Source organism: Armigeres subalbatus, chromosome 1 (assembly GCF_024139115.2).
Source record: "Armigeres subalbatus isolate Guangzhou_Male chromosome 1, GZ_Asu_2, whole genome shotgun sequence".
Taxonomy (NCBI): Eukaryota; Metazoa; Arthropoda; class Insecta; order Diptera; family Culicidae; genus Armigeres; species Armigeres subalbatus.
The window spans coordinates 185,883,498-185,904,324 of NC_085139.1; the positions used below are offsets into that span (position 1 = coordinate 185,883,498).

At 36.9% G+C, this 20,827-nt stretch overlaps 1 pseudogene; it reads left to right on the plus strand.

Moving 5' to 3' along the window:
- Positions 1–18,963, plus strand: part of LOC134206822 (uncharacterized) — a 68,356-nt pseudogene extending 49,393 nt beyond the window's left edge.
- The last annotated feature ends 1,864 nt before the right edge of the window (positions 18,964–20,827 follow it).

The following is a 20,827-nucleotide window of genomic DNA, read 5'->3' on the forward strand; positions in this document are numbered from 1 at the left end:
ACTTTCATTCGCTGAATGGCTAAAGACGCTACGGTGGTGAATAAATTTTCTACCGGAGACAGCCGTCATCATTACCCACGCTATCATTGCTACTAAATTTTTTGTCGCTTCGGAAAAAAACCGTCTCAACTCAAGTCTCTTCCACTATTATGAGCACTAACAGTACCCAAAACAGAATATTTCACGTGCTGCCCTCAAACAAAATTGATGGATATCGAAAAAATTGGAAATGTGTGCCGCCGCCAACAGTTTTTGACGTTACGCCGCCGTCGACATTTTTATGTCAGTGCGCCATTGGTCAAAATTTATAACGTCACTGATCTAAAACTTATCACGTTGATTGAAAATTCATAAAGCTCACATAATCAAAAAATCAGCAGAAATTCCGTTGAGTAGTAGATTCCGTTAAAAATAAGAAGAATTCCACAAAACTTTGTATGGGAGTTTCAAAGAATCTCGCGTGATTATTCCCCGGATAAAAATTTGAAAATTATTCCACCGAAAAACTCTCCAAAAATTTCCCGGAAAAAATCGAAGATTTTTTCGAGGAATTTGCCGAAGTAATTCCAAAAAATTCCGAACAATTTCTCGAGAAATTTTCAAAGAATTGCTGGAGAAAACTTTGAAGGATTTGCCAAGGCCATTACGAAGGAAATTTGGCTATGAAATGCCTTAGAATTTCCCGTAGATTATTTTAAAAAAATACGAGGAGAATTTTGCCGAGGGGATCCGTGAAACGTCCGACAAATTTGCCGAGGAAATTCCAATAAAACTGATAATCAAATTTTGACAAAATAATTTGTCAATGAAATCCATAAGAATTTTTCGCGAATTTTCCAAAGAATTTATAATTTATATACGTTTATATACGTAATTTTATAATATATTATAAACAGTTAAGAGTTAAGTTAAGTTAACAGTTAAGTTATATTGACTCAAAGGAAATGCAAACTCATTTTTATACATAGAAAAAGATACATAGTGTTTGAAGAAATAACGATATGAATTAAGAGTATTTTTATTTTGAAGTTATAATCGGTGTTTGCTGTGATACAACATTGTTTGGTGTAATATTTTTTGCATAAAGCCCAATTCATAACCTAAACTTCGTTCTCAGATAGTTTCTTCATATATTCAAGAATTTCCGAGATACGATTTTTTTAAATTATTTTGTGCAAACATTTACGACATTTTCACACCTTACTTCAGAATTGATTTGGTCAGATCACTAAATCGAAAGCATGTGCAAAATTCATTACAATCAGCGACCATAAAGTTTGATGGATCGGTTATTTGTCGCGGTACCCGAGCAAAGCTTTAGAGCACAACGATAGCTCGTTTTGATGTTGTGAAATCGCCGAATATGATTACTTAATTTGATATCTTTTGGTGGTTTTAATGGTTAAAATAACAAAATGTTTAGCAGAAAAATCTAGTATGACATCAAATCAAGAAATTATTCCTCTCTATCGATGACAAATTGAAAACTAAATTTGATATTGGTTCCGATAATAAAATAAGTACACAGTTTGATGTCAGATCATACTATTTAGAAATCTACAGCAAAATGAGATCAAAATATGTAATCAATCATGATGATTCATATTTGAAAACAAATTATGATTTCAATTTTGGGAATGTCAATAAACTTAAATTTGATGTTATGGTTCATCTCAACATGCCGTAATCACCCCTTTCATCGATGCTCATGTTACTCGAACAAGTGAGTAGTTAAAATTGACATTGTTTTACATCAAATTTATTAATTATGGAAAAATCAAATACTTTCAATATGCAAATAATGAATAGACTTAGTTATCTTAACTTCAAAAGTATCCAAAATAAAACATAAAATAGACTAAATCCTTATTTAGGATGGTCCAATTCTTATAATTTTCATGATATTTACTCCATTATTAAAAATTTAATCATTTTTTGTGATAAAAACTTGAAATTAATGGCGTTACCGACTGGATTTGCTTCACTTATTCAAATTTTGGTTTTCTCAGTCTGTTGAATTAAAAACGATTATTTATATACGTTCCCGACGTTTCGGCCGATTGGTTTTGGCGTTTCTCAAGGGTCGTAAGGTCTACCAAAACCAATCGGCCGAAACGTCGGAAACGTATATAAATAATCGTTCTTAATTCATCAGACTGAAAACAAAAATGAACAAGGCTCAATCGACCTTCTCATCTAAATTATACATGGCTGATATACAAAATAACTTCTTCTTGAAATTAATTTTGAAAACAGCTTATATTCCTATATCATACGAATCCCGTAACACGGTAGATCACTTTGACGTAGTGTGTTGCGGTGTAAGATCTACCAAACAGAGCCCTAGCTTAATCCATTTTCTAGCTAGGGCGATGAGTTCTAAAATTAAGGATTCATCGTATTTAGTCCCCGCTACCAACATCAGTCTCAGAAATAAAACATAATTAATGTTCCTTGCAGACAGTTGAAGACTCGAATTCCTCTTGTTTGAGGCTAAACTGTGCACGGCAGAAACAACTTTTCAAACAATTAGTTAAAACCTTTGCACCGTCCCTAGGCTGAACTGACTCTGGAAAAATCGAGTTAGGGTTTAAATACGTACTAACTCTTCTTGAACTGGCGAACAATGGTAGTGAGAGGAACACACGGAAGTTCTTATTACTGAACAAGTTCTCTTGCTAGAAATGGTTTTGTAGATGAGCTAAATCATCGGTTTGTAGCTTTACTGGTAATATGCTAGAAACAAGACAAGGATGTGGCTAGGGCTCCGATGCATGGCCAAAACAGTATTACTGTTCTGTTTCTCAAGACAGGATTGATTTCCTATTGATTAGGGGCGCGCCTTCAATGGGATTACTCTCTGTGAAGGGTCTAAATAGCGGGACCTTGTCATGGTGCTCTTGAGAAAACAAAACAACAACTGTATCGAAACCGATACTGCATTGCTTATCAATAGTAATGGAATCATTCGACATGCACTTAAACACTAAGGATACAGGTAACGCTACAATAGATCTAATAACTGGTCGCAGTGGCACACCCGAACAGGAAAAAAAAAATATCATACGAACAGACACCTGGATGGAGCTAATAATTCAACAAGCGATTGCATTTTCATCTTGAAATAAGCATTGGCCATTTCACCCCGTTGGCGAAATTACCCCCTCGTCCCCTAATGTAATTGAAAGTAAATCAAAGCCGGGTACATACAGTTAGCACCCAAGAAATGAATTATTATGCACTTTATAAAAAAAACTTCATAAAACATTGTTGTTATGTAATGGTTTTGTAATGGAAATCAAAAAATAGTATGGACAGGGTTTGAATCCAGAAAAAATAAAAATCTGATGATGCATTTCAACTTGTTTTAAACAGCTGTGCGAAGAAAATATGGTCCCCAACACAAAATGAGCGAGAACAATGCGTGTTGTATGACTCCTCGGTGGAGGCCTATCCGGTTTTGTTTTTTTGTCGTATACAGGTTCGATCAACTTGTTTTCATGGCTAGTAGTGATTCCAAACAGTTTTTACCTCTCTTTTATCGTTGTTCGTCGTCTATTGAGCGCGATTCCTCCAAACCCTGATTATGAAAAATTAAACCCTGATAGGGGAAATGACAGCTTTGACAGGTTTTGTTCTATTATTGTCAGGGGGGTTTTTGTTGACCAAATTTAATGAAATTCGGCCACAATATTCTTTGATATGCAAAGAATGTTTAGGTCAGTGAGCATATTGGTTATAGAAAACCCTGACAATAATAGATCATCTATATAAATTGCCTAAACGTTTTTTTCTAATCATCGCGGCTAAAAAGCTGAGTGTGGCTGGGTTCGATTCCCGGTGCCGGGCTAGGCAATTTTCGGCTTGGAAATTGTCTTGACTTCTCTGGGCATAAAAGTATCATCGTGTTAGCCTCATGATATACGAATGCGGAAATAGTAACTTGGCTTAGAAACCTCGCAGTTAATAACTGTGGAAGTGCTTAATGAACACTAAGCTGCGTGGCGTCCCAGTAGGGGATGTAACGCCAATGAAGAAGAAGAAGAAGTTTTCACAAAATAGGTCAAGTTCGGGCAAGATTTTCTTCGGAACCTGAAAGTACACAGCGCCAGCACAGAGGCCCAACTAAATATTTCTGTGGGAATATGCGGGAAAAAACGGCTTACTTTCAAAGTCAGAATTACCACTATTTCCCAGGTTTTTTGTTCGAACTGAGGAGTGAAGTTGGTTGTTTTCTGAAACCGATCATTTTATAGAGCATTGGTAATCGTTTCGAGCTTGGCCATTGGCCATAGTTGCGGAGATATTGATGGAAGGACGAAATATCCTCAGAAGACATTTGAAAAACAACGAAATACCCTCAGCATTCCGGGGTGCTCCGAAATTCGACCAGATGGACCAAATGCTCTGAGAACATCTTCCTAGGAACTCGTTTAGCCAAATTAAAACTGATCATAAAGTTACTGCTTCTTTCAGGAAACCAACATTCCAAGGTGAGGATATTTCGAAATGTGACAAGATGGAACATACCCCCGGAACATATTCTTAATACCGTCGTCGGGGGTGACAATGGGTCAAATGGGGGTGAGAATGAATCACTGTTTCAACTACTTAGAATGCTTGTAGAATGGATTTAATGTATCTGAGGGCAAGAAGACTAAAATATAAGAGACCTTTTGAAGATTTTGCTCTACGACCTCCAGGCTTCCGGTGAGAGCGATGACCCATTCTCACCCCAGACCCATTGTCACCCCGATGGCGGTAATTAGTTTTACAAAATCCTCTCTCTGGTTCAATCGGATTTTAACATTTCGACACAATGTGAATCACCATGACATGGTTTCAGTTTCAATTCTATTTGTTGCAAGCATGGACAAATATAAATTGACATAGGGGAACGGTTTGCCACTTCATCTTATAGCTCCTATTTCCATCCCATCAAAAACAAAGCAATGGAAAAGAATTTGGTTTGTTTGTTATTTTTGATTTTTTCAGCAGTGAGCACGCATGTTGACAAAAAAGAACGACGAATTTGTGCCGTATTTCTTTGTTTAGCGATGAGATGGATATATGTACAGTGAGATGGAGATCGGAACATTTCCCCTATGACATATTTTTTCGTATTACGTTTTAAGCATCTAATTTATTTACATTTCCTAACGTGCAGTAGAAAAACGTTTTAGATTATTTTCAGCAAACTTGATTGGTTAGATTGACAAAACTTTTGTATTTGTTTCAAACTTGGCTCCTCCTTCTACCAAATACAAAGTGTTGATCACATTAACCAGCCTAAAAAGCTATCAATACCTTAAGTGCCAAAGATGAGCGGACTATTTAAAGCCTCTCGCCTTGGCTTACAATAACAATCGTGACGACCAATCCATGTTTTTTTTTCGTCTGTAATTTAACTACAAACGAGTGTTTTGATAGTAGACAAAATCTTCCATAACGATTGATGTTAGCAACGGTAATAAAACAGACGTACCATCATCATCCTGTAGCTATTACGCAAAAGGGCTATAGGATGGCGAACCACGCCGCTTTGACAACTCCTAAACAGATGTCATCCGCCTATATAGCTTATCTAATTCGCGTCTTCATGATGCTTTTTTGTTGTTGCAGATGGTCACAGAGAGTGTCGTGCGGACAAACGCGCGGACAACCACGCGTTTCGGTCGATCGCAGCGAGTGGACGAGGAGCCAGGCCAAAGTTTGGACAGCAGGGACACCTCTGGGGACGTCTCGCCGTGGTGCCGCCAGGATTCTTGACCCCTCGGTGCAGGGTACCTGGAGCTGGGAAAATCTATTCCAGGTGAATTATTGGTTTTGGGTGAAACATTACCGAATCGGAAATATTATCCGTGTCAAGAAAAATAATGGATCTAATGTGAATTTAACTAAATGAAAATTGCAATGTAAAACATCGAAAAAAAATAATTACAAACGTCTTACGTCTGACCGAAAGCAGCAATTTTAATTGAGGTTGCTCACTGATTATTTATCCTATTTTACCTTTTATCCCATAGTCAAAAAGTTTTACGCAACCATACGCCTTAAAATAAAAACTAAAAGAATATCTTTCCCAATAAAGTTCCAAAAAAGGATTTCATTCACCCACTTAACGGTAACATAAAAATACTCATCTCACACAAAGCAAAGCGCACCAACGTATACAGTATACAAGCAGCGCTCACGACAGCAGATTTGCACCCATTAGCAACAATCTTGCCCAGTCCACCGCCAATCACTGCCTACCCTTGGGTTGCGCAGAATATGCACTTTGCGCCATTTGTACTAAGAATGCAAACATCAGAAACAAGACGTACGGCGTTTGTTGTATTCACCAGCTCTAAGTTTGCCTTCAAAATCAACGACAGGATCTTTTCTTTTTTGGTCAACCCCTTCAATTTTTGACCAAGTTGACACGCCATAGTGCTATGATATTTGCCGCTGGGCAGATTACCTACCATTATTTATTTATCTCAAAGGAATGTATCCGAAACAAAATTGCACTTCCATTTGCTTGCTCCAACCCACACGCATCGGTCAAACAGAAAACACAAAATACGCATTGGACTAAATTGAACAAAAAAATCTCTTCGATCTGCTGCAATTTGCTTTCTTTTTGTGCGAGGTGTAAAATCCATCCAGAGCGCACGGCAGTGTTGTTGCCGAGGACAAATGGCAATTCGCGCCAACATTGAATGAAAATAAATTCTAATAACCAATTCCGAAGTACCGTATGCTTGCTCGGTTGGTGTTTCATCTTCCAAGAGCAAATAAATGTATTTCGCCCCTCACATATGTTTGGTGGGTCATCAACATATGTTAATAAAAGGTCACCGCCGCCATGGCCAGCGGTTTCACACTGCACAATTAAAGGGAAGTGCATAAAATTGCACACCTTCGTCGTTCTTTTACTGCACACAACCGTTCATCGCTTGTTTTGTGGCATTTCACATTCATTTATTTCACCATCATTTCACACGGACGGTGGTGTGCAGGGAGCAAATCAATTTAAGCATGAAAGTACATTCAATAGCATAATAAATAAAAAAACTTCTGTTTGCCGGGTTCGAACCGGGACCTTCTGCGTTGAAACAGACGTGATATACTACATACAAACCCATACGATTAAATTAGATTTCTTTGCATTGAATTCGGTAGCGGACGCCTTTGTGTGCGGTCTTTACTGAATCTAAAATAGCACTCAAAGAAATACTTACATGCGAGTAAAGAACGGAACATACACACAGTCGTGTCGAATGGTGAATATAATTCTGTCCGTTCTGTGATTGATGTTTTATACACAGCTGTGAATATTATAGAAAGAATGATAATGTTGGTGCTGAAGCAGATAACGATGATTTCGAGCTGTTTTAAACGACTGTATACACCCTAAGAGAAGCAACTCATTAACTTGAATGTGTTATAATAAAGAATATTGTAATAGATGAAGAGATGAATAACAATAACACCCTTTTATAAAATCATTGAATAAAATGATCAGATTTCGCATTTTTTTTACTAGATCGGCAGGGTTATCTTTGTCACATAAACAAAATCAACACATTCCTGAACAGTCGAGATCTTTGTTTGGACTTTCTAGTTGAGGAAATCTAAGGTTGTGTCAAATGGAACGACGGAAATGCACAAGCACCTTCAAATTCAAATTTAACGATGATAACAATCGAAAGTATGTAATACTCTCAATATGTTTACCATTAATTTAGGCCGATACAAATATCTAAAAACAATTATGTCTCCCCTCCTCCCGAATATTTTCGCCAAAAAATAATATTTTGAGGGGGCAACAAAAAAATCTGTGATTTTGAGGATTTTCAAACATTCTTTACAAATCCGAGGAGTTTTTGATTTTATTAATTTTAATATTTTTTATTATCCCCCCTCACCTTCCAGAGACCAGTAGGACATAATTTAAGTTAAATATTTGTAACGGCCTTAACTTATCATTTATACGGAACATAAATTTGGACTGAATTTTTTTTTTCGAAAAAATATTATATTTTAAATAGTTATATTTAACATAGCATAGGTGATTGTACACTGGAGTCCAAAACACGTCAGCCCAAAAGGTAAACAAACTGAAACTGATCGGAGAATCAAGCGTCAATCGGGTTGTTTAGGGGTATCGATGCTTTTATGTATTATGAATCTGCAGGAAAAACTGAGCCAAACTCCAATTCTTCAGAATTTTTGGCGCCCCAGCACTATTTTTATTTGTATTTTAAAATTATTTGTTCTTATGCTGCATAGGCCAGCTGTCTTTCTATGAATGTTAGTGTCATTCTATTGACTGAAATGGTTTATTTTGCAGTATAAAATGAAAAATGTAAATAAAAGGTTTTCAAACAAAATAAAAATATGTTGCAGATCAGAAAAACAGGCTCTTCATTTTAAACTGTAAAAACTCATATTTTTCTTTGCTAAACAACCGAATTAAGGGAAAGTCCTATTCTCGTTTCCACCCAAAATAATGATGAAACGGTAAATTTGAAAAATTTGCAGTTTGAATAAGTAGGTAACAGTTTCATTCCATTAGTTTTTGGTAGGCACATTTTGGACATTACATAGCCAAGCCAGTCACTATTTTCTTCAGCGAACGAAAACTGAAATACTTAGTGTTACGGTTGGTTTTATTTTGTTCGAATAGTTATAAATATTCGATCGAGTCTGTATCGTTTGTGCTATATTGTGTCTGTTTTAATTGTTGATTCTGTGTCTGGACTCAAGAGGAAAGCCTGAAAGTAGGTATATTTTTATGTTTGCGTGCATTTGGCATACATAAATAACGTATTTAGTAGAGTTCGACACAAACATCTCTTCTTCTTTTTCTTCTTTGTGCTAGCTGAAGTTCGGCCTGCGATAATTATTGTCTATCTGGAACAAAGTTAGTACGCTTTTTATACCGAAGTTGGATTTATCTTCAAAGATACAGGCACCATTCCCAACTTCGGATGTAGTGCGCTGGATTCACCTAAAGATGCGCTAATTTGGTGCTACGCCGACAATAAACTTCTTTTATACTTGCCCTACAGTTTTGCAACTTCATTCTAGTGCATAATATGATATACTGGACGGACTCGTTTTTGATTCGAGGATAGATAGTAAATATTACGATTGGGATGGAAAGAAATCAAGATTATTTGAATCGGTTGCTGATTTTGAGAATTTTAAAAGCTAATTGATGATGACATCAGTATTGAACGTGTAGGAAATTCTATTCAAGATTGAAGACAATAAAGTTTAAAGACAAAAGAGTAACCTTCCGCTATGAGATTCTTTTTCAACTGCCAGCAATGCTACTTTTTCATTGAAAATCTATACCATTTCGTCGAAAGACATTTCATTTGATCCGATGAACATTTGGTCGAATGGCATTTAGTCGAAAATGATTTTTTAGTCCACTAAAGACGTGTGACATTTGGTTGTATGACTTTTGGTCGAATGGACATTTAGTCGAAAGCAGATTTTCAAATGAATAATCTTGGTACATTTCGTCGAATGGATATTTGAAACTTTAGTAAATAATAATTGAAAACTTAATGATGTATAACAAAGTTACAAATGTCACATAATTAATGCTCCAATATTGACCAAGGAATGATGAACTGATAAAAAGAATTAATAATAGGAAAACTGTAAATATTCCCTACGGGATATGAGAAACTAAGACGATTCTCTTTCTCTTTTGTTGTCCATGAAAGTTAGAAACAACAAGGCCAGTAGATGTCAGTTTTAACATTTCGTGGCCTTATTGTTTCCTATTTTCTTTGTAGTGAAAAAATGATAAAGCTCGTCCGTGCAATGTTCATAGTCAATAGCAAACCCATCTATCTAAGTCAAATGACATTTAGTCGAATTTTGTTTCGTCGAACCACACTAGGTCGAAAAGACATTACCCGGTAAAAATCGTTTACTCATTGATGAGCTAAAAAGCCAATGCTGCACACTTCACTTTTAATTAAATGTCCATTCGAGCAAATGTCCCTTCGACCCTAAAGTCCTTGTAACAAAATGTTATTTGACCAAATGTCATTCGACTAAATGTCAATCAACGAAATCTCGCTAAACTTTTTAAAAGTACCTAAATAACATTTTTTTCATGAATTAATTTGAGTACTGCAATCATAAGCTTTTTATTGGTCTGTTGAATGCAATTCAAACTAAGTCATGATTTTTTTTACTCAGGCCTTTTGAAAAGTTAAGCGAGAAATATCCCAAACCCGACTTTCAACATTAGACTAAATGTTCATTCAACTAAAGGCTCTTTCGTCCAGCTCCACAACACCAGTGTGCACGATTTTTCACCTTCCACATTTCATGATTAACACAGAATTATCATTCAAATATAAACCTTAATAATACCAGCTAATTGTCTAAAGTCTCGGCAACTCTTCTGTTTGGCGAAATGGTTTCATGGTAAGTAAGAAAAAGAGTTTAAGGAGTCTCAAGTCTTTCGGAATCCAAATTTAAATCAACTCTCGTTTTTAATACGGAGGCAACGCTCAATTGTGATTTCCATTATTCCAGCTCAAAGGTAAATGTTTCAAATCAAAACACAATTCTTAAATCATTCTTACTCACTGACGAGTTTTTATCAATTGATCATCATCAATTGAATTGAAAGACTGACGTTGAGTGGTGATCAAAAATTTAATTTTTTTCATTCGGGATTGCAGCAACACAAGCAGCTACAACAGCACCACTAAATGGAAAAGTATTAAAGATACCGATTCCCCCGGTGAGCAACAATCATTCTACTTCATGTTAACTAGCTAAAGCAGATCATAATAACACCGACGACGAAGTATAGTGATCGTTCGCTAGTTGGAGCACAACTTCACTCCAACTAGCAAAAGCTGGGTTTTTGGCCCAATTTACGAATCACCAATTAAAAGTGCCCCAAGAAACCGCACTTATCAAATATCAATTGTAATCATTGGCAATACCGTAAAAAATCAAAGAAATTCGGCCCGTTATGCCTTAACAGCATAGGGAAGAGCCATAAAGTACGTTACGCGAAAATTGGCGATTTTTAACCCCTCAATGAGCAGAACAAAAAATTCATATTTCATGTTCACATTTAATGTTTCTTCTCATCGATTACTATTCACTATTAAATTCTGACTCCAAAATTCTTATTATTTCTGACCTTCTAATTTCTCAATCTCACATGTCTTAATGCTCACTTCTCGCGTCTCCCATCTCATTCTTCACTTTTCCCTTCTCAATTCATTTCATTCCTTCATACTCACATTTAACTTCTTGTTTCTTATATTTCACTTGTCAAATCTCATTTCTCACCTCTTAATGCTCGCGTCTCGCTTCTCAATTCTTAGACTTGCCTCTCGCTTCTGCCATATCATTTTTCATGTCCTAATTCTTATTTTACAATTCTGATTCTGAGCTAGTGATTTTAAAACGATTTTTTCACTATTAATTGCATTCGACGCGAAAAAAGCGTCATTGATCTATTGAAAGAACGTTTAAAACTTATCGAGGCCATTGTTCATATCTCAACTATAATATCGGCACCAACATTTCATACGGGCGAAACTGGTTTTGTAAGCAAGAGCTTTGCACGTCGTTGGTGGGCTAATTTGTGCTCACCCACGCAATCCAACGCCATTTAATGAAATAAGAGGATTCGTTGATTCCATCAGTGGTGTTGGATTGCGTGGGTGGGCTCAAATAAGTACACCAGCGACGTGAGAAGCTCTTGTTTACAAAAGTCCTTTTGAAATGTTGGTGCCGATATAACTATAATTCTTTCAATATCCATGATCTAACACGGCCTAAATTGTAAAACAAAAATAATGTCATTTTTCGGATAGTATATAGAGCAAGCTCAACATCGATATAGTTTAATCTTCTTTCAGTCGAGCCCTTCAGGTCACTTTATTCTTGAAGTCACAGCAATTTCAAAAGTGATCGAAATAGCTTATAGTTGGTCAAATAGGGTAGGGAGAACCGCTAGGTGGATCAATCAATGTTTTTCTGAAATGAATTCTGACCAGGGTTGTTAACGTTAATTAACGATAAACGCCGTTCCGTTAATTCGTTAACGTAAATTTTAACGACTAACGAATTTTTCGGTAATCTTCATAAAACGGTAATCAACGATAACGTTAACGCTCTCCGTTAATTTAACGTTAACGTCTGCGTTATTTTTCACGTTAAAGAATTGTCGAAATCCATTTTTTTAACTGCAACTTTGCAGATGTTGTTCTTTTATTGGCAAGAGCTTTTTTTCGCCATTATATATAAAATTTTGACAATTTTTGGGCCCTCCTTAGCCGTGCGGTAAGATGCGCGGCTACAAAGCAAGACCATGCAGAGGGTGGCTGGGTTCGATTCCCGGTGCCGGTCTAGACAATGTTCGGATTGGAAATTGTCTCGACTTTCCTGGGCATAAACGTATCATCGTGTTAGCCTCATGATATACGAATGCAAAAATGGTAATCTGGCCAACAAAGAAGAAAAGAAGAAGATGTAAAATTTAGACATAAAACGCATTGATATGCAAAAGAATTTTACAAATAAATTTAAGCTCATATAAATAAAATTAGATTTCCAATAATAAAACAATTTACCACAGCTATCATTACTCAGCTATTTTCATCAGTCAGATGAGGGTAATATGACATAAGATAACAATATATTTCATAAGTGACTTGATCAAATTAGATTAAACACATAATATTAACTCATAAACCCGAATTTCTTATTCAATGAAAATGTAGCCATCATCATGAAACGAAATGCCCACTGAAAGATTACCATGGTATTTATTATCAATGAATGGTATAAACTGACACATTTTTTCGAATTCATGTATTTTGCAGAACTGTAATATTGATATAGAATATTTATTTCTCACAGTTGTCAATTCTGGTAGCTATCCATATGCATTTTACACCAATCTGCACCGCTGTTTTTGAATGAGCACATATTAAATGACCGCCTGAAGACGTAGAAGTCGTCATCATAATAGCTCCAATCGCAAATTGTTTTTCCATGACAAAACTTGATCTGACTTGAATGGAAATATTAATAAGACTGTCATTGGATTTTGGTGGTGAACTATGATTGATAATGACAAAATCTATGACCCATGGAAACCGCATTGGCTTAGAAACGGTCTGATTGTTTATTGGGCAGGACCTAAGGAGAAAAATTAACGAGCAAATTATCGATGTCCGTTGACGTTGATTTAACGCATCCCGTTAACGTTAACGTTACAATCCAAGTAGTTCAACGGAACGCCGTTGACGTTGAACCAAGAGAAAATTAACGACAACGGCGTTAATCGTTGATTAACGTTAACAACCCTGATTCTGACTACACTACTGCAAATAAAATAAAAATAAGTTTTTTGTTATTTAATTGCAAATTTGTTTTTTTGGCGATTCGATTATCCGGAGTGAAAATAAAATCGATACTCCGGATAATCGAGTCCGACCTTCGTTTCGGCAACATTTGCCCGTTTTCAAAGCAATTATTTGTTTTATTTTGTAAACTCAATTGTTTTTAAGTTACTTCGATACAAAAAGTCAAAGAAAATATAAACCCTTTTCAAATGTTGGTCCACAAATATGTTAGATTATGCTAAATTGCTCCCCAAACAAATTTTTAAACATCTAAAATGTGCCGTTGGTTGATGATAGGCTGCTGAACCTATATTTGGCGTTGTATGCATAAAACACGCTGATAAATTTTCACTTAACATGGACATGAAAAAATTTTGTTAGAAAAACTTTTTCTTTTCTTACAGGAACATTATTCCCAGAAAAATTAGATAATTGAAATGCCTATCTGCAGAAAAAACGATCATCGATTTCTGAGATGAGGTTTTTTTTGTAAAATCGATTTTAATTTTTAAAACTATTTTTTTTTTCAGTGTAGAAATTGTTTTTTTTTTTTAGATATTTTCCAAAATCTTCAGAATTTCGACAGTCCGCCATACAACACTTTTTGTAGGCCTTGTCATTTAGAGTAAAATCGATTTTTTAAAATCAATGAAAAAAATTAGGCCTCATCAAATGTTACTCTTAGACAATTTTGGAAAAACTAAGTATGCAGAGTGGCTTAGAAATACCATATCTTTATGCCCACCAAGTTTCATTCGATTCTGAGATGGTGCTGCCAACCGCTGGTCGAGTTGGCGCGAAATTCGTCTTTTATTGAAAAAGGATAGAATGAATTCTCTTCAGAAGTTGTATTTGAAAATTTAAAGCAGAGACAAATAGACGAAACATATGTTCAGGGTTCTGCCAAAACGCACCAAACGGCTTATTGACTGACTTGTGATATTTTGATCGTAAAATTTAAACGGAAATCAATTCATCCACACAATTGTTGTAGGATATCCTTAGTAATGGGCTAGTGGGACATCCGATACGAATTTTAGTCAATTAAATCTGCTAAACGAAAGCTTGACAGAAAAATTAGTATTTCTTTTTTAGCGCTTGGTGCGATTTGGCAGAACCCCGGCCATATAGACCATTTCCTGGAAAAATGATAGGGCTAGTGATAAAGTATGCAAACACAATATTTAATAAATAAAATAAACAAAAGTTTAAAGTTTACTCCTGAGCGTACTTCTGAAATGTATGTTCAAATGAAATAAATTGTTTATAGCGCTCTCAATCACATTAAATATAAATTTTCTTCTTTTTTTCAAGTATCATATTGATTTTGAATCTTAATTTTGAAATGAAGCGAGCTCTAAGACTCACATTTTTGCTTTCGTCCAAAATCTTGGTTATGAAGTCTAGAAGAACTCCGCTCAGGAACCCAGAAGAATTCCATTCAGATACCCATAAGAAATCTGCTCGAAAGTTCAAAAGTATTCTTTTTCCGGTAGCTCAGAAGGACTCCGTTCAGAAAGCCGTGGGATTTCCGTTCAAGAGCTCAAAAAATTTCCGTTCAGAAGTCCAAAAAGAATCCCGTTTAGAAGTCCAAAAAGAAATCCGTTCTGTCTGAAGCATAAAAGAGATATCGTTCAGAAGCACAAAAGATTCCTTTCAGGCTTCCGAACAAATTTTTTGAACTTGCGATTGTTTTGTGCGCTTCTCGAGCTTCTGAACGGAATCCTTTTAGGTTTTTTAATGGAGTCCTTCTGAGTTCCCGAGCTGAAACCTTTTGAGACTTCAAACGGAATTCTTTTGGCTTCTGAACGGAATTCTTATAGACCTCAGAGCGAAATTTTCTTGGTCTTCCAAATAAAATTCTTTTGGGTTCTCAGCCCAGAAGCTCGGAAGAATTCAGTTCAGAATCCGAAAAGAAATCTATTCGGAAGTCTGTTTGTAAAACCAGAAGGTTCCTTTCAGAAACCCAAAAGAATTCCGATCGGAAGCCCAACATAATTCTTTTCCGATGCCCGTAAGAATTCTGTTCGGAAGTATAAAACTATTCCATTCAACTCAAAAGAATTTCGTTCGGGCTTAAAGGATTCGTTTTCGAAGACCAGAAGAGTTCCGTTCGGGAGCCCAAAGGAATTCCGCTCGGAACAACAAAAGAGTGTTGTTCATAAGCTCAAAAGAATTCCGTTTGGAAGCTCAAGAGAATTCCGTTCAGAAGCTCAAAAAGAATTCCGTTCTAAGCGTAGGAGAAATTTCGTTAGGTAGCACAAAAATTTCTTTTTGGCTTTCGAACCCAATTTTTTTAGCTTCCGCGTGGGATTGTTTTGGGGTTCCGAACATAATTCTTTTGGGTTTCCGAACGAAGTTTTTTTAGGTTCTGAACGAAAACGAGTTTCCGAAAAGAAGCCTTTGAGCCTTCGAACGGAATTCTTTTGGATTCTGAACGGAATTCTTTTAGACTTCAGAGCGACATTCTTTTGAGCTTCCGAAATGGAATTCTTTTGGGTTCTCAGCTCAGAAGCTCAGAAGAATTCAGTTCAGAATCCGAAGAAAAAATTCTATTCGGAAGTCTGTTCGTAAAACCCGAAGGAAACCCAAAAGAATTTCGTTCGGATGTTCGGAAGAATTCTGTTCGGAAGTTCAAAAATATTCATTTCAGAAACCCAAAAGATTTCCGTTCGAAGGTTTAAAAGGATTATGTTTTCGGATGCCCAGAATAATTCCGTTCGGGAGCCCAGAGGAAAATTCCGCTCGGAACTCCAAAAGAATTTTGTTCATAAGGCCAAAAGAATTCCGTTCTGAAGCCTGGAAGAAATTTCATTCGGAAGCACAAAAGATTTCCTTTTAGCTTCCAAACGAAATTCTTTTGGGCCTCCGAACGATATTGTTTTGGGTTTCCGAACGGAGTATCTTGACCTTCTGAACAAAACTTTTTTTTGGATTCTGAACGAAATTCTTCTGAGTTCTCGAACTGACTTTGATTCTTTGAGCTTCCAAACGAAATTCTTTTGGGATTCCAACAAAATTCTTCTGGAGTTCCAGCGACCCTCGGATCCCAGACGGAATTCTTCTGGACATCCGAAAACTGAATCCTTTTAAGCCTTCGAACGGAGATCTTTTGGGTTTCTGAACGTTCAGAATCTGTCTGTTTGTCTGTTTAGACAACAAGAAACCCAAAGAATTCTATTCAGAAGTCTAAAACTATTCCATTCAGAAGCTCAAAACAATTTCGTCCGGAGGCCTAAAAGGATTCAGTTTTCGGAAGACCAGAAAAGTTCCGTTCGGGAGCCCAGAGGAATTCCGCTCGGAACACCAAAAGAATGTTGTTCATAAGTCCAAAAGAATTCCGTTTGGAAGCTCAAAAGAATTCCGTTCTAAAGCCTAGAAGAAATTTCGTTCGGTAACACAAAAGATTTCTTTTTGGCTTCCGAACATTTGCGTTTCCGAACGAAGTTTCTTGAGGTTCTAAACGAAATCCTTCTGGAGTTCCGAACTGAATCTTTTGACTTCGAATTCAGTCTTTTGGCTTCTAAACAGTTCAGACCTCAGAGCGAAATTCTTTTGAGATTCCAAACAGAATTCTTTTGGGTTCTCAGCTCAGCAGCTCAGAAGAATTCAGTTCAGAATCCGAAAAGAAACCTATTCGGAAATCTGTTCGTAAAACCAGAAGGATTCCTATCAGAAACCCAAAAGAATTCCTATCGGAGGCCCAAAGAGTTTCGTTCGGATGCCCGAAAGAATTCTGTTCGGAAGTTCAAAACTATTCCGATCAGAAGCCCATAAGAATTCCGTTCGGAAGTTCAAAAGGATTCAGTTTTCGGAAGCCCAGAGGAATTTCGTTCGGAAGTCCAAAGAATTCCGTTCGGGAGCCCAAAGGAAAATTCCGCTCGGAACTCCAAAAGAATTTTGTTCATAAGCCCAAAAGAATTCCGTTTGAAAACTCAAAAGAATTCCGTTCAGAAACCCAAAAAGAATTCCGTTCTGGAGCCTAGAATAAAATTCGTTCGGAAGCACAAAAGATTCCCAGGCTTCCAAACGAAAATCTTTTGGGCTTCAGAACGGAATTCTTTTAGGTTTCTGAACGAAATCTTCCCGAAAAGTTCCCGGACTGACTTTGACCCTTCCAGACGAAATTCTTTTGGGCTTCCAAACAGAATTCTTTTGGGTTTCCGAACGGAGTTCCTTGAGCTTCTGAACGGAATTCTTTGGACTTCTGAACGGAATCCTTCGTTCGCGATCCATTGACCTTCGAACGGAATTCTTATGGCTTCTGAACGGAATAGTTACGAAAAGTTTTGCTACTGAGCCGAATCTATACTCCGCAACACAATGCGATTGAATCCCTATCGATACTTATCACACGGCCCAGAAGCCCAAAAGAATTCCGTTCGGAAGCCAGAAAGAATTCGTTCGAAAGCGCAAAAGGATTCAGTTTGGAAACTCAGACGCATTCCGTTCCGAAACCTAAAAGAATCCCGTTCAGAAGCTGAAGAAACTCCGGTCGGAACACCAAAAGAATTTTGTTCTGAAGTCCAAACAAATTCCGTTTGGAAGCTCGAAGGAATTCTGATAAAAAGAACAGAAGAGAACAGAACCTTTGAAAAATGCACGCTTGTCGTTCACAAGAGCGACAGGACTGCGTGAGTGATCCAGGACCAAGCACGTCCCGGAAGGTTAAAGCCCAAACTTATTTCGTTCTGAAGCTCAAAGGAATACTAAATCTCTACTGTAGCAGGGAAGTATCTGTTCTAAAATCCTGTGGGTCAATCATCGTTGAACCGGATTTACATGATTTCAAGCATTCCTGCTTGCGGCACAGTCATGAATGTTTACAATTTCCCATTTTCCCAATTCACTATCTTTCCACTCAATTAGATTTTTTCAACTTTCTTGCCTGATTCACCAGATTTCAATTTATATTATGTTCAATGATTGTCCATATTTTCAATGCTTATATCTCTATTGATAAAAAGGCACAAAAATCTGATGAGACTGAAAACAGATTAAAATAGTACTTTGTTGAAATCTTAAAATTTTTAGTAAAGTCCGTAATTGAATTACGTAGCACTTCAATTCTAAACAATAAGAATTGAACGGCCGTTTAGTTTAGTTTAAATCTGAATAAATAACAATTTTGATCAATCTTATCACCACAGGTCGCCCCGGAACGGACTATCCCATCCTGGCCGCCGTACCGTACACCAATTTCTACTGTGATGAACAACCCTACCCGGGCTTCTTCGCCGACATGGAAACTAGATGCAAGGTAAACTCGCCTTAAGCTCCAACATTCCAAAGCAGCACTGCACTGTATTTCCCGTTGTCCTAATTCCGCACTCATTTTAGGTTGGCACTATTGCGACATCGACGGCCGGCAAGCCACGTTCCTGTGCCCAAATGGAACGCAATTTTCGCAGGCCGTCTTCGTGTGCGATTGGTGGTTCAACGTCCGCTGTGACCTGTCCCCGCGGTTGTACGCCATCAACGCTCGCCTCTACCAGCGCCCGAAGGTAAACCCCACCCGGAAGCACCGAGATTAACGAAGCGGCTGGTGGAGGATATCTTCAACAAATAGGGCGTCTGGCGGCCAGGACGCGCCGCGCGACACAAAGCTGGATGGTGCATCCATGCGGATCCATCCCAGTTCCTTTTGGGTTCAGATGGGAAGCAGAAACATAGAATGGGGATGAATGGTTTGGATTTTGTTCTTTTTGTTTTCTTTGTAAAGATGTAGATGATTGGTTTCGCGGATGAATGAGAAGTGTTAGGAGGAATTTTCTAACTTTTGCAGTCGTGTTCACTCGATGCCAATATTCAACGTTGATTATTAGGTGTGGACGGCTTCAGTTGCATTTGTTTAAATATGTTTAGTTACGTGATATATGTTCGTGCTTACATATTTATTATGATTAAATTCAAAGTGAACAAAACCTTTTAGAAAAAAAAATAGTGAACAAGTTATGTGAAGGCCGGATAACTCGAACAGTCCCTTAGGAAAGTTTTTTTTTAATGAAAAACATAATTCAACATGTTGTAAACAAACATTGGAAGGCAAATTTTTAATAAGGAATTTGTTTAGGAAGAACCTAGCATTGTACGGAATCCATAAAACGATGCTACAACATAAATAACGCAAACGAATTATGAAAAATATTCAACTTTTATCTATCTTCTGTGATCAGACGATTTGTTACTTGGAAAAGGGGTCATCTTAATTTCAAAACAAAACTTTTTATTATTTGCCTGGATCACTTCCGGACTTTAAGAGGTTCTTTGTTGCTTCTTAATTTAGGAAACATACAGATGATCAACATTTTCTAGACTAGATGAATTAACTCATACATTTTGAATTATAAAGTATTTGATTAAAGGGTGTTACACTAACATCATAAGCTCTTACGTAATCAGTGCTTTTAAGAGTCGAAATGGTCCTTGTCATATGAGAACAGACCTTCCAAATTTCCACAATTCTACATACTCCTATGATTAACTTTGTTACACACACCTAACGTGTCTGGAAAAGGGAAGAAAACACATGTCATTTAAAAACTCGTTTCAAATTAAACAATTCAAGTCTTCGTCCTAACAGACCAAACCTGTCTGTACTTGAAAAGCGTTTGAATCCAGTTTAAAGTTCGAGTCGCTTCCCCGATATAAATGAAAGTTTGTCTTGTTCCCCAAGCTCTCTCCCTTTGTCGTACCACCATTACGATTCAGGCTGTAGATGGTAGCCCCCTGCTAGAACTTCACAAGGACGTTGTATGTCAACCCGATATACAAAGGACAAGAAACGAGAATTTAAATTTAAATTGAATCAAAGCAAATAGAAATTTTCACCAGCCTGGTGTGGCACACCACAGCACCTTCTTGGTCGCATAACGTGATGAGCAACTGTGTCTGTGTGAATGAAACTAATTTTCCTTGAAATACAAAATAAGATAGGTTAAATACGAAACTGGCGGAACAGTTCAACACTCGTTTCAATGAGATACATATCTCGGTGTCAGAGGAAGGATTCAGAATAAAAAGCATATTTCTCCGATAGGGAGTATTTGGTGTCACCTTTGCTTTTGTTGTCATATAATGTAAATAGTGGATGTTTGCAAGTTCTCGTTGCACGAAAGCGAATCCAGAGCTACAAACATTAACGTGTAACTTATGTTTGAATGACTCGGTACTTACAATAGACTTTTTTAAATGGTTACAGCTAACAAAATACTCAGCGTTAGTCGAATTTTATAAAACCTTCAAACTGTACAAAATATGAGAATAACAAATGTTATTGGACGTGGAAGATCATAGCTGAATACAAAACGATGACATCATCAACAATTTCAGAGACAGATTTTTATTGTAGAGTAGAGATTTTGCTTGAAGTTTAATGCTTAGATGGGTATATCAAAACTTATTAATGTAAACATTTGTGTATAATAAACCTT